The sequence below is a fragment of the Camellia sinensis genome, chromosome 5 (assembly GCF_055761805.1).
Source record: "Camellia sinensis isolate YWXY chromosome 5, ASM5576180v1, whole genome shotgun sequence".
Taxonomy (NCBI): domain Eukaryota; kingdom Viridiplantae; phylum Streptophyta; class Magnoliopsida; order Ericales; family Theaceae; genus Camellia; species Camellia sinensis.
The window spans coordinates 13780933-13794642 of NC_138965.1; the positions used below are offsets into that span (position 1 = coordinate 13780933).

Genomic DNA, 13710 nt, shown 5'->3' on the forward strand with positions numbered 1-13710 from the left:
CGCGTGATCCCAGTCTCACACACGCGCTCCACGCGCGGACAGAGGAAGACGACGCGTGATTGCACGCGCGACACGCGCGTGCACCAAGCCGCCCGAGCCGGAGCCGCGTTGACCGAGCCGGAGCCGCTGACCAAGCCACTGACTGAGCCGATGACGTCAGCCTGACGTCAGCAGAACCGGAGGAGTAATCTGGTGCTTCGCAGGCGCACCAGATTCTGCCGATCTGAACCGTTAAAATTGTTTTGGCTTCATCTAAGCCATTTGAGGTCCGATTTGGGTGATCCAATAGTGCTTTCCAATTATTTGGAATATTTCGGACACATTCGTACGGTCAGATTTTTCAAATAAGCTTTCAAAAATTTGCAGTTTTTATTTTGGCAATCCGAAGTGCTTTTCCGGCTAATTTGAGCCGTCCGGACTTCACAGCAAAGCCTGTTTTTCAAACAGAGATTACTTTCTGGATGATGGAGGAATCCACATCAGTTTCAGGGCCGATGATACGGTTGAACGCTTCTAATTATGCGATATGGAAGCCGCGGATGGAGGACGTCCTGTATTGTAGAGATTTGTTTGACCCTATAGTGCTAAAGGGGGTCAAACCAGATGGAGACAAGGATGGGGACTAGATAAAAACCAACCGGAAGACTGTCGGTCAAATCAGACAGTGGATTGACCACAGTGTGTTCCACCATGTTGCCCAAGAGACAGACACCTATGCCCTATGGATGAAATTGGAGGGCATGTACCAGTCCAAGACCGCACGGAACAAAGCCTTGATAATGAGAAGGCTTATAAACCTGAAGCTGAAGAATGGTGTGTCTGTTGCTGAACACACCAGTGAATTCCACAGCCTTGTGAACCAGCTTGCATCAATCAAAATGGAGTTGGAGGATGAGATGCAAGCATTATTATTACTCAGTTCCTTACCAGACAGCTGGGAGACGTTGGTGGTTTCTCTCAGTAATTCTGCACCCGAAGGGAAGCTGACCATGGGGATGGTCACAGACGCCTTATTCAACGAGGAGGCAAGGAAGAAAGAGATGGAAGGAGAGCAGTCACATGCCCTTGTCACAGAAAGTAGAGGCAGAGATAGAGAAAGGGGCAGAGGTAGAGGAAGAAGTAAAAGCAGAGGGCGTTCACAGTCCAGACAGGACAACACGAGGAGGTGTTTTTACTGTGATCAAGAGGATCACGTAATAAGAGATTGCCCAGAGAAGAAGGCGGACAGACAAGCCAAAGAGAAGGCTAAGGGACACGGAGGTCCCTCAACTACAGCAGTTGCAGTGCATTCCTCTGACGATGAAAAGGTGATGCTTACAATCTCGTCAGAGTTGGAAACACCCGACTGGATTTTGGATTCAGGGTGTACGTTCCACATATGTGCGGATAGGAAGCTTTTCTCCACTTACCGAAGAGTCAGCGGTAGCATTATCCGGATGGCCAACAACACAGTGAACAGAGTTGTCGGCATAGGGACAGTGCGATTCCTTACTAAGGATGGAAGAAAAGTAATTTTATCTGAGGTCCGACATGTGCCAGGAGTACGGAGGAATCTAATCTCCCTGAGTATGCTAGATCTAAAAGGAAATTGTTTCTCATCTAGTGGCGGGGTTCTTCATGTACACAGAGGTGATAAAGAATTGTTGCAAGGCAAATTGTGCAACAAATTGTACAGACTGGAAGGAGAAGTTTTGACAAAGATGAGTGTTGTCAAATGCCAGTCGAAGGGTACAAAGAGAGAACATACGCAACCAAAGCGTATGATTGAGCAAGGCTTTCATCAGGAATGGCGAAAACGGTGCACGGGAACGCAAGGAGGCAGTTCAAAGGTGCACAGAGCTGAGCCAGTGAAGCCAATCTTGAAGAAAGTTCAGAGCAAAGAAACCAAGTCTGTAGAGACTATGCCGGTGAAGAAGAGAGTTTCTTTTGCTTCCGTGTTAGAGACATTTTGCAACCTCTCAAAAGATGCATGGAAAGGAGGGATGCAATCTCGAGTCGCAAAGTGAGCGTTGCAATGCACTCCAATAAGGGGGTGCGAGCACTATGCACGGAGTTGCATAGTGATAACTTGTACAGACCGATGGAAGTTGTCTTGGCAGAAGGGCTAACTGTCAAACATCAGTACGGACGTACAAGTGAGACTGAACCGAACATCAGGGATTGCAGCACAGACAACGGGCGTATGAGATCGCTGGGAAGTTGTTCTAAAGTGCAGAAAGCAAAGGCTGGTTGTTCAGAAATAAGCTCCGAGCAAGGAAAATTAAGGATGTTGATGTGTCACACTCTGAAGTTTTCTAGTTGCTCCCGTGTTCATCATGCAAGGAGTTGCACGGTAATGCAAGGGTATCCCGAGCAGGGGGTACAGGGCATCCAATCAGGGGGAGCTGTGTCTTGGCAGTCCAAGCTGAGAAGTCAGTTGTCCATGTGGGCGTGGAGGGGGAGAATTGTTGGCTCCATCCACTACCCACATGGTAATGAGCCCACCATTCACATAGTGTAGGTAGCACCATGTTGTAAAAGAAGGTGGTGGAGGGCTACACCAACTCACTAAAGGAAGATAGTGAGGGTGGCACTACCTTGGCCAATTATGGCTTGCACTTCACCTACTCCTCCTCTCTTGGTTATAAATTGAGATGAGTGAGGAGAGGTTTGTATCATCAGAAATTGGAGAGTGAGAGCTGTGAGTTGAGTGAGTTTCATCTCCTCCTCTGTAATTGTATTTTTGCTCCATTTTAGTGATAATTCTCATTTCTGTCCGTGGATGTAGGCATTGGGCCGAACCACGTAAATATTGTGTTCTCTGTGTGTGTGAGATAATTCTCTGGGTGTCTTTGATCCTAACAGATAGGACCCATTGAATAGAGATTATATGTCTCCCATTTTATTGTGTTACTTTTAATCATATGATGTGATAAAATTTTAAAATATGAGAATTTCAAGAAACAAACTCACAATTAAAAAACATTAAAAAAAAGAGAGAAATTTTAAAAATAGATGATCACGTGTTGCACACATTTTCCCAGTGAAGAGGAGTGGAATGGTGGACACCACATGTTTTTTAGTAATTGGTGAGAATGGAATCAAGAAAAAGAGTTGTCCTCAAAGCATAGCCACTGAAATTGTATTATTTGGAGGCTATTCTATTGTGTTGATGACATAACCTCAGTGACGTATATTCAAGTCAGCCATATGAACTTTGAACTTTGAACATTAAAAATAAAATAAAATAAAATAACAAGAAGAGGAAGGAGGAGGAGCAGAAGGAGGAAAGAAAGAAGAAGAAAAACTAAAATCAAGCGATATATTCATTTTATTGCTTCTCATTGTATTATTTCAGAGTACATACATATCTTAGCTTCTCATTTTTATTTTTTTATTTTTTTCATGCCAAGTTAGAATTACTTGATAATGTATTCTGCAACATTGGTAACAATTGAAATTGTAAGGGATCATTCATGAAGACTTTTTCATCTTCATCAAATTTTCAAGGCTTGAATGATGGAGGCTTCCTAATCTTAGTAGCCTGCTCAAATCCATACGCAATCTCAATCAGTTTCGGCTCTGAACCCTTAAATCCTCCAAAAGCGATGCCAAAAGGCACCCCATTGTTATCAAATCCGGCAAGGACACTGATTCCAGGGTATCCTCTTATCACTAGAACAGGCGCAACATCTGCACGAGGAGTCACCAATGCATCGAGCTTATTCTCTATCATTGTCTTTTCAAATCCATATCGTGTTAGTTTCGTTAAATTTAGCAAAGCATTCTTCTCAGTATCTTCGATCCCATTTGTGGCGTCAACTACCAGAAAGATTTCTTGTCCAAATTCTTTGATCATTTCCTGTCTAACCAAATCATTAGTACCCACCCACGGGCCGAATAGAATCCAATACATAAATCAGTTAATAAAATAATAGAAAAAGCTTTTATTGTATCGCTTAAGAATTCTTGAGCTCAAGAGTTAAGAATAACAAGTTCTTCATTACCCAAAATAGAATAACCACTTAGCATAATGAAACAGGTCATATCTGTTGACAATTGCAAAATCATATGGAAACAAGCCAAGTAAATTGGTTACCATTAGCATATGAGAAATTTCTCAATTTAGTATGAATAAATGCATAGCATAATATAAACCATGACGACATACTTACCAAACCAGAATTTTTCTGGTTGAAAGCAATTACGTCTGTCAATGATCGCACGGGCAAGGACACTAAATCTTTCAGGTAAGCATTCAATGATAGTTTGAACTCGGCTACTAATGTTATGGCTTCACCACTTTGTTAGGGAAAATATAAGATTTTCTACAAGTAAATCAATCAATGGGAATAAAAACTAATGCGAAAAAATTAAATCAAAAGCAACACAAGAATTTTTACGTGGTTCTCTCAATGTGAGGTACGTCCACGGGATCGAAATCTAATTCCACTATCAACTAAATAAGTTTCCAAACGATTACAAACGAGACACGAATGGTCTCACAAAATCACCCTTAGGTTAATTTCAAATAATCACAAATAAAAAAGAGGAAAGTCCTCACCAAATAGATAAACAAAAGTCTTCAAAACTAGAGTTGTAGAAAATCCAAAATAATAACCCAAATCAACACTGAACACCGAACCAAAAGTTTCAAAACAGAGCAGCAACCAAGGCACCAATCTTGAATTTGACCAAGTCAAATTCCTAGCAAAACTTCTCACCAATTGAATCAATTTGCACCAAGCACTATGCTGCCTTCTTCGGATTACCCAAAAACAAAGCCACACACACATATATATATATATATGGTTGAGTCTTGAGTTTGTTTTATCAAACTCTAGTTGTGTTCAAATTGAATTAGGTCTCTAAAAATTAGATATAATATATTAAAATATATTATACCCAAACCAAACCAAATTAAAATCTTTTTCCAAAACCAATTGGGTCTCAAACTCCTATAAGGAGATATACTCCAACAATTCTCCCCTTATCAACTTAGGTGGAGACATCAACCATACCCACCAAAGTTCGACACTTCAATAGTTTGTCTCTCGACAAAGTCTTTTATCAACATATTTGAAATATTATCATCCGTGTGAACCTTTTCGAGTTGCAACAATTTCGAATCTAACACATCACGAATCCAATGGTATCTCACATCAATGTGTTTTGATCTCGAATGAAAAGTAGAATTTTTACTCAAATGAATAGCACTTTGACTATCACAATAAAGCATATACTTTTCTTGCTTCAAACCCAACTCTTGCAAAAATTTCTTCAACCATAACTCTTTTTTGCAAGCTTCCGTAATGGCAATAAATTCAGTTTCGATAGTTGAGAGAGCAACACATTTTTGTAATTTAGATTGCCATGCCACAACTCCCCTTGCAAAAGTCATCAAATACCCCGAAGTAGATTTCCTAGAATCAACATCACCGGTCATGTCAGAATCTGTGAACCCATCAAGCATCGACTTACCATCCCCAAAACACAAACACACCTTCAAAGTCCCTCGAAGATATCTCAGAATCCATTTTACCACTGCCCAATGTTTTTTACCCGGATTAGAGAGAAAACGACTCACCACACCAATGGCGTGAGCAATATCCGGCCTTGTACAAACCATGGCGTACATCAAAGAACCAACTGCTGAAGCATAAGGAACTTTCAACATCTCTTCCTTGTCTTTCTCACTTATAGGACATTGATTCAAACTAAGTTTGAAGTGACCCGCAAGTGGACAATCAACCGACTTTGCTTTATCCATGTTGAACCTCTCAAGAACTTTCTCAATGTAGCTTTCTTGAGACAACTAAACCAGCCCCTCTTTGCGATCACGAACAATTTTCATACCAAGTTGCTTTGCCGGTCCCAAATCTTTCGTAGCAAAAGATTTACTCAACTCTAACTTCAACTTGTTAATCATGGTAGAATCATTGCCGTGGGGCTTGCTTGAGGCCATACAAACTTTTCTTCAATTTGCAAACAAATTTCTCTTTCCCTTTTTCCACAAAACCTTCTAGTTGCTTGTCACGACCCAAACCCGGCCCTATGGGTTTAGCACCGTAACCGGCCAGTAATCCGAGATTACCGAAGGCCTGCAGAACAGTAATACAGTAAAACAGAGTACAGGGTCTGGCGGAAGCCAATACAGTAAATAAATAGTGTCCATTGAGCTGTGACAGTCTGTATGCAAAAGGACTTTTCATACATTTATACACAATATTTACAATCATTCAGACTAGGGACTCGACCCTATATAACAGTACAGTGACACTCAGTCTATACAGAACAGTAAAACAGTACAGAAGGGGGAATTGTAAAAGACCCCTAAGCCTTAACAGATAGGCTCGGAACCTCGCAGTGAGGCACAAAGGCTGGCTTGACAAAACTGGAGTCTAACCCACGCTCCTAGCTCCGATCTGGTGGCTGAGCACCTACATATATATATATAAACAGTGAGCTAAAGCCCAGTGAATAACATAATGCGTAAAGGGGTTTAGAATGAATGTCCTTACAGTAATGAAAACAGTTCAATTCAATCAGTATTTCAGTTGTTCAGTACAGTAAACAGTCATATGTGGTACATCCATTAGCATAACAGTAACAGTAGGTCTTAAAAGACCGAACAGTAATGATGGCCATCAGTTAGTAAACAGTAGTGGTTCCACGTGGGAACCGACAGAGATCTCTGTAACAGTAACAGTAACAGTAGGTACTAAGGATGCCACAGTACAGTTCAGAAATAAAGGACATACATTCATTCAGTAATACCAGTTCAGTAAACAGTTCAGTTCAGTATTCAAAAGATATCAGTTGAACATATCTTTACACAATTGTTACTCACAGAGGTTGGGCTACAGTATGCTAGAGCGTGTCTCCCCAGTCGCCAACCCTACACAGTTAACAGATTGAACACACACTAAGCTACCCAATTGGGAACGGTAATAACTTAATTCCTACTGCCTCGGTGTGTTCTACATCTATATCCTCAACAAGATGCCTTAAACTAGGCCTAAGAATGCCTAGAATGGGATGAGGATGCAAAGATGTACATTAAAAGCATTTTCAGAAAAACAGAGTCCCGCTCGAGCGCAAGTTTCCCCGCTCGAGCGGTCATGCAACAAAGGTACACGCTCGAGCGTAAAATTACCCGCTCGAGCGTACTGTAAAAGTACTGGATGGGTGAAATCTCCGCTCGACGCCCGCTCGAGCTTGAGACAAGACTCCGCTCGAGCGCCCAACCCTCCGCTCGAGCGGACTGTAAAACAGTGCAGAGAGATGCTGGATGCTCGGATTCCACGCTCGAGCGGCATTTCCCCCGCTCGAGCGGAAGTGCGAAATCTGGAAAACCCAGATTGCACCTCCAAGCTCAAAACCAAGTTCAAAAGCATCAAAACTCGACCTCTTGGGCTAAATTTCCAGAAAACACATGTAAACTCATAGCTAAACATGATTCAAAACTCAATTTGAGAAATCAAAGCCCAAGGGTGTTTTATTCAAACCCAATTTCAAACCAATTTCAAGAACAATATGAACATGCAACATGCATGATCTCAAATCATTTTCAAAGCTTTAATGCTGTTTCAAAAGGGCTCAAACCTTCAAAACAAGATGAACTCATGGAGTATGACAAAATTATGAACATGCATGCACCATTATACCGTGAATTCAACTCAAAACTCATTACTTCAAACATGCATGCATGAAATGAGCTTCAATTCACCATTAATGACCCAAATCATGACTTAGCTCCACAATCTAACATGGACCATGCAACAATCAACTCAAAACATGAACAAGAAGACAATGGAGCTACCTTTAGTCTTGTAGTTCAAGAAGGGAGCTCAAATATGCAATCAACACTTCAATTCCAAGCAAGATCAAGCAAATCTCTCAAGAACAACTCAACTCTCTCTCTCATGGTCGGCTAAGCTCAGGAGAAATGGCTGAATGAAATGTTTTGAGTCAAGGATGCAAGGCTCTAGCATCACTAGGTAGTGTGCCACTAAGGGTGGCAATATGGTAAATAAACCAAACTCTTTAATTAGCTTATTTAATCTAATTTAATCATGCCTAATCAGTTTTCAGATAATTATACCATAAAATTACATAAATTATGTTGATCATTAAACATCAATCAATTTTGGATTCGGCCGCCGATAAGGCCTTCAATTAGCAGTTTAAACATATAAGTATGAACAGATAATCATACAGTCAAACAGATAGAATGCAATTTAACTAACATATACTCAATCAATTCGGTTTCCAATTTCAGTCAGTCAGTTCAGTACTTTTAATCAGTTCAATTATCAGTCAGTTATCAGTCATTATCAGTTCCGTTTAACAGTAATCGGTGATTATCGGTCATTAATCAGTAAACAGTATGGGGGTTGTTACATTGCTCCATGTAAATTTCTTCTTCAAGATGACCATGAAGAAATGCAGTCTTCACATCAAGTTGCTCAACTATAAGGTTCATACTTGCAACCATGCCAAGTACAGCCCGAATAAAAGACATCTTCACAACCGGCGAGAAAATCTCATCAAAGTCAATACCTTTCTTTTGCCCAAAGCCTTTCACAACAAGACGTGCCTTGTACCTCAGATTCTTGCTATCATTCTTCAATTTGAAGACCCACTTATTTTTCAAATTTTTCCTTCCCTTAGGCAACTTCACTAAATCATAGGTGTGATTTTCAAGTAAGGAATTCATCTCCTTTTCCATGGCCTTCTTCCAATCATCTTTCTTTGCATGCTCAATTGCTTCTTGGTAGCTCTCAGGCTCCCCTTGATCAAAAATCAACACAAATTCATTAGGAGGATACTTTCTTGAAGGTTGTCGGTCCCTTGTAGATTTTCTCAACTCAAGTTGTGGTAGCGGTTCTTGAGTTAGATGCTCTTCCTCAATTTCAGGCTAAACTTCATTAGGATTAGCATCATCCTCCACATCTTCAATAGGTGGCTGCACATCTCCCCCATTTTCATCATCAACTGAAGATGAAGAAGATAGATCCACGTCAATGAGATCACTAGTTTTTAGCTCCGGTTAATCACCTTTGCCAAAGTCTTCAATTGTTTGGTCTTCAAGAAACACAACATCACGACTTCGAATGACTTTCTTGTCAACTGGATCCCACAATCTATACCTGAATTCATCACCCCCATAGCCAAGAAAAATACATTGTCTTGACTTACTATCAAGGTTGGACCTCTCATCTTTTGAAATGTGAACAAAAGCTCGGCAACCAAACACTCTCAAGTGCTCATAAGACACATCTTTGTCGGTCCAAACTCTTTCAGGAACATCACCATTCAAAGGATATGAAGGAGATAAATTGATCACGTCAACCGCTGTCCTCATTACCTCACTCCAAAAGGATCTTGGCGATTTAGCTTGTGAAAGCAAACACCTTGTTGTTTCCACAATGGTGCGGTTCATCCTCTCGGCAACGCCATTTTGTTGAGGAGTCTTCTTAACTGTCTTTTGGTGCCGAATACTTTGACTGCGACAATACTCATCAAATGGCCCAATATATTCACCACCATTGTCCGATCGGATACACTTCAATTTCTGCCCTGTTTCTCTTTCAACCATGGCCTGAAACTACTTAAATACTTCTAGAACTTGATCTTTAGTTTTTAGTATAAAAGCCCAAATTTTCCTTGAATAATCATCAATGAAAGTAACAAAATAAAGTGCACCACTATGTATTCTAACTTTCAAAGGACCACAAACATCTGAATGAATCAACTCTAAAACATTTTCTTTTCTAGAAGCAACATTTTTATGAAAAGAAACTCTATGTTGTTTACCCGCCAAACAATGAACACAAGTTTTGAGATGTGTACCTTTCAAACCAGGTAGAAGTATCATCTTCAAGTGCATTGACAACACCTTTACAAATTTTTCCTGGCATGGAATAAAGTGTATGCGTCTTCTTACACTTAGCCACTACCAAAGAACCCTTTGTGAGCTTCCATATTCAATCACCAAATTTGTTGTTGAAGCCTTCATCATCTAGTTTCCCGGTAGAGATCAAATTGAGGCGAATGTCAGGAACATGCCTCACATCTTTAAGCAACAACTTGCAGCCCAAATTTATTTCCAAGCAAACATCACCTATGCCAATAATCTTGGACAAACCTTCATTACCCATTCGAACAGAACCATAATCTCCTTTGGTGTAGGTAGTGAAGAAATCAACTCGTGACGTCACATGAAAAGAAGCACCAGAATCAATCACCCAATTGCACTCTTGGCCCACAAAATTGATACAATCATCTTCACAAACGACCATGAGATCATCGGTAGTAACTGTTGTTGTGTCTTCTTGCTTCTTATCCACACTTTTGTAACGCCTTTTCTCCTTATTCTTGAGCTTTCGGCATTCCCGCTTCATGTGCCCTTTCTCATGGCAATAATAGCACTCAATGTCTTTCTTTGAAAAAGAATCATCTTTTGATTTGTCACGGCTTGGATCACGACCATGAGGAGTCTTACTCCTCCCCCTTGTTTTACTTTGGCCTCTCACAACAAATGCTTCCGAATGAGAGGAACCCGCTGATTTTCTTCTAGTTTCTTCATTCAACAAGCTACTAGTGACTTAGCCCATTGTGACAACTCCATCAGGTGCCGAATTACTAACCGTCACAACCAAAGTCTCCCAACTTTCGGGCAAAGAACTGAGTAACATTAAAGCCAGCAACTCATCATCAAAAATAATTTTCATAGAAGCAAGTTGGTTAATAATACTCTTTATTTCATTCAAATGTTCTGGAATGGGGCTGTCATCTTTATATTTTAAATTAACCAACTTACGAAACATAAATACTTTATTTGTGGCTGATTTTCTATCATAAAGACTCTCTAATTTTTTCCATAAATCATGTGCCGAAGTTTCAGTAACAACATGATGAAACACACTGTCATCAATCCATTGACGGATAACACCAACGGATTTTTGATTAAGCCTATTTTATTCATCATCTTTCATACCCTTGGATTTGTCACTGTCACCCTCAATAGGTCCATACAATCTTTACAAAATAATAGGTCCTCCATTTTAGTTTTCCAAGTTACCCAATTGCTTCTATTGAAACTAGACATGCGACCCACATTCCCCTCCATTGATTTACACAAATAAATATATCCAAATATACTGTAAGCTCTGATACTAGTTGTTAGAGAAAATATAAGATTTCCCACAAGTAAATCAATCAATGGGAATAAAAACTAATGCGAAAAAATTAAATCAAAAGCAACACAAGAATTTTTACGTGGTTCCCTCAATGTGAGATACGTCCACGGGATCGAAATTCGATTCCACTATCAACCAAATAAGTTTCCAAACGATTACAAACGAGACACGAATGGTCTCACAAAATCACCCTTAGGTGAATTCCAAATAATCACAAATAAACAAGAGGAAAGACCTCACCAAATAGATGAACAAAAGTCTTCAAAACTAGAGTTGTAGAAAACCCAAAATAATAACCCAAATCAACACTGAACACCGAACCAAAAGTTTCAAGACAGAGCAGCAACCAAGGCACTAATCTTGAATTTGACCAAGTCAAATTCCCAGCAAAACTTCTCACCAATTGAATCAATTTGCACCAAGCACTATGCTGCCTTCTTTGGATTACCCGAAAACAAAGCCACACACACACACACACACACACACACATATATATATATATATACGGTTGAGTCTTGACTTTGTTTTATCAAACTCTAGTTGTATCCAAATTGAATTGGGTCTCTAAAAATTAGATATAATATATTAAAATATATTGTACCCAAACCAAACCAAATTAAAATTCTTTTTCAAAAAGCAATTGGGTCTCAAACTCCAATAAGGGGATATACCCCAACAATTGAGGTTGGGTTCAAGATTTCATCAATGTTGGCTATTTCCAAATGATCCACCACAACTGCACCTCTTTGCCTAACAAATTTCGTAACCATGTTATAATTATAGTACTAAAATCAATTTTGAAATAAAAAGTATATGATCTAGTTCATTGAGATTGGTACTTGGAAAGAGTGTTTTCTTACAGTTTGGAAATGTGATTCAAAAACTTGGGAGAGGTCAGAACCATTGGCGAAATTGAAGAAGGGGTTTCTTACAATCCCCAATCTCTTTCCTTTAAGCCCATCAACTTTGAGAAATTGCATATATCCACCGCGTGGAATGTATTTTGATGCTTCTTTTGTTGCTTGAGCATCACAGTAGTCAAAGCCTATGGTGACATTAAGAACGTAAACTGCATCCGTTACTGTCCTACAGATCGGCCTATTCCATCTAGTATAGTCCATGAACTTTTAGATTGAAATTGAGAAGCATATGTTGTTTGAAAGCAATAAAATAATTATTTGCTTAAGAGGAGAATGTGAATTGTACACCCAACCTATGGTGTCTTGTCTTGGAGAGACTTGGATGACACCAGCTCGGCTAGTGAGACCAACGGTTGGCTTGATGCCAACTACTCCATTAAAACTTGTTGGGCAAAGAATTGATCCATCAGTCTCGGTTCCCAAAGAGACCGCTACCATATTTACTGCTACTGATATCGCTGATCCACTACTCGAACCATAAGGATCTACTGACAGAACATAAGGGTTATGTACTCAATGTAGACACAATATATTAGTTTGAAAATATTTGTTGCGCAAGCTTAATTGTTTTAAGTTTTGAGACTATTGAGTAGAATTTGGAAATCCATTTTTTTTTTAACAACCCATTGGGGATATTTCAACAACATAAGAAAACCCGCTTTTATCTGTTTTTGCACTTCTTTAATTTTCGAAACCAAGTCCAATTTGATTCTTCTTAATTAGCAGGTTTGTCATCAAGGTAGAGAGGGATCCAGTGCTGTACAATATTGACTCACCTTACCTTGCCCACCTATGGCACTCCAACCATTAGGCGCAGCAAGTGAGCAAAAATTTGCCCATTCACTCAAACTAGCCTTCCCTAATATAATAGCCCTGGCTTTCCTCAACTTCATCACCACGCCTGCATCCCGAGGCACAATGGATTTTAGCAACGCAAACGATCCAGCAGTAGTGTTAAGCTTATCCTCAATTGCAATGTTATTCTTGAGCAGAATAGGAATTCCATGTAGCCCATAAAGTAAACCAGGCACCTTAGATTTTCGTTGTTGATCAGCCAAATCTGCTTGGTACAATGCATCTGGATTCACCTCTATGACTCCTCTGAGGACCAGGTTGAGTCTTCGAATTTCGCCAATATAGAACTCAACAAGTTTCCTTGAGGTTAGTTGGTTTTGCTTGAAAGCATTTTGGAGGTCAACCACAGAGGCTTCTTTGATTGAGAATACATGATATGTGGAGGATTGTGAAACAGATAATGATAAGGCAAAAGAAATCAAAAGCAATAATGAGATTTGAAGATTAAGCATGGAAGCGGATGAACTCATGATTGTATTGGATTTGGGGTAATGAATGAAACTTGCCCAGATGTTTTACTTTAAAATGAAAGTTGGATAAGAGTAGAGCATAGTTTGACCATCAACAACATTGCAAGCTGCAATATATAACTTTTTTAACATAATATAAATTTATAATTGTAGTTTTTTCTTTAGCCTTTTTTTGTCTCTTTGTATTTATTTTTAGGTAGACATTTTGTAAAGTCTATGACTAGGCTTGATTAGGTAGTTTGAATTTTGTGCAAATTTTGGCCGTAAGTCTAGCCAAGTTAG

The 13710-nt window shown here is 39.7% G+C and overlaps 1 pseudogene across 1 annotated transcript; it reads right to left on the reverse strand.

The window, feature by feature from the left end:
* Window positions 1–3287: 3287 nt before the first annotated feature.
* LOC114279658 (putative amidase At4g34880) lies at window positions 3288–13499 on the reverse strand (annotated as a pseudogene). The gene is made up of 6 exons (XR_014329144.1): window positions 12885–13499; window positions 12390–12615; window positions 12068–12281; window positions 11861–11968; window positions 4155–4307; window positions 3288–3841 (listed from the first exon to the last, which is right to left on the reverse strand). The product of XR_014329144.1 is annotated as a putative amidase At4g34880 (transcript).
* Between the last annotated feature and the right edge of the window lie 211 nt (window positions 13500–13710).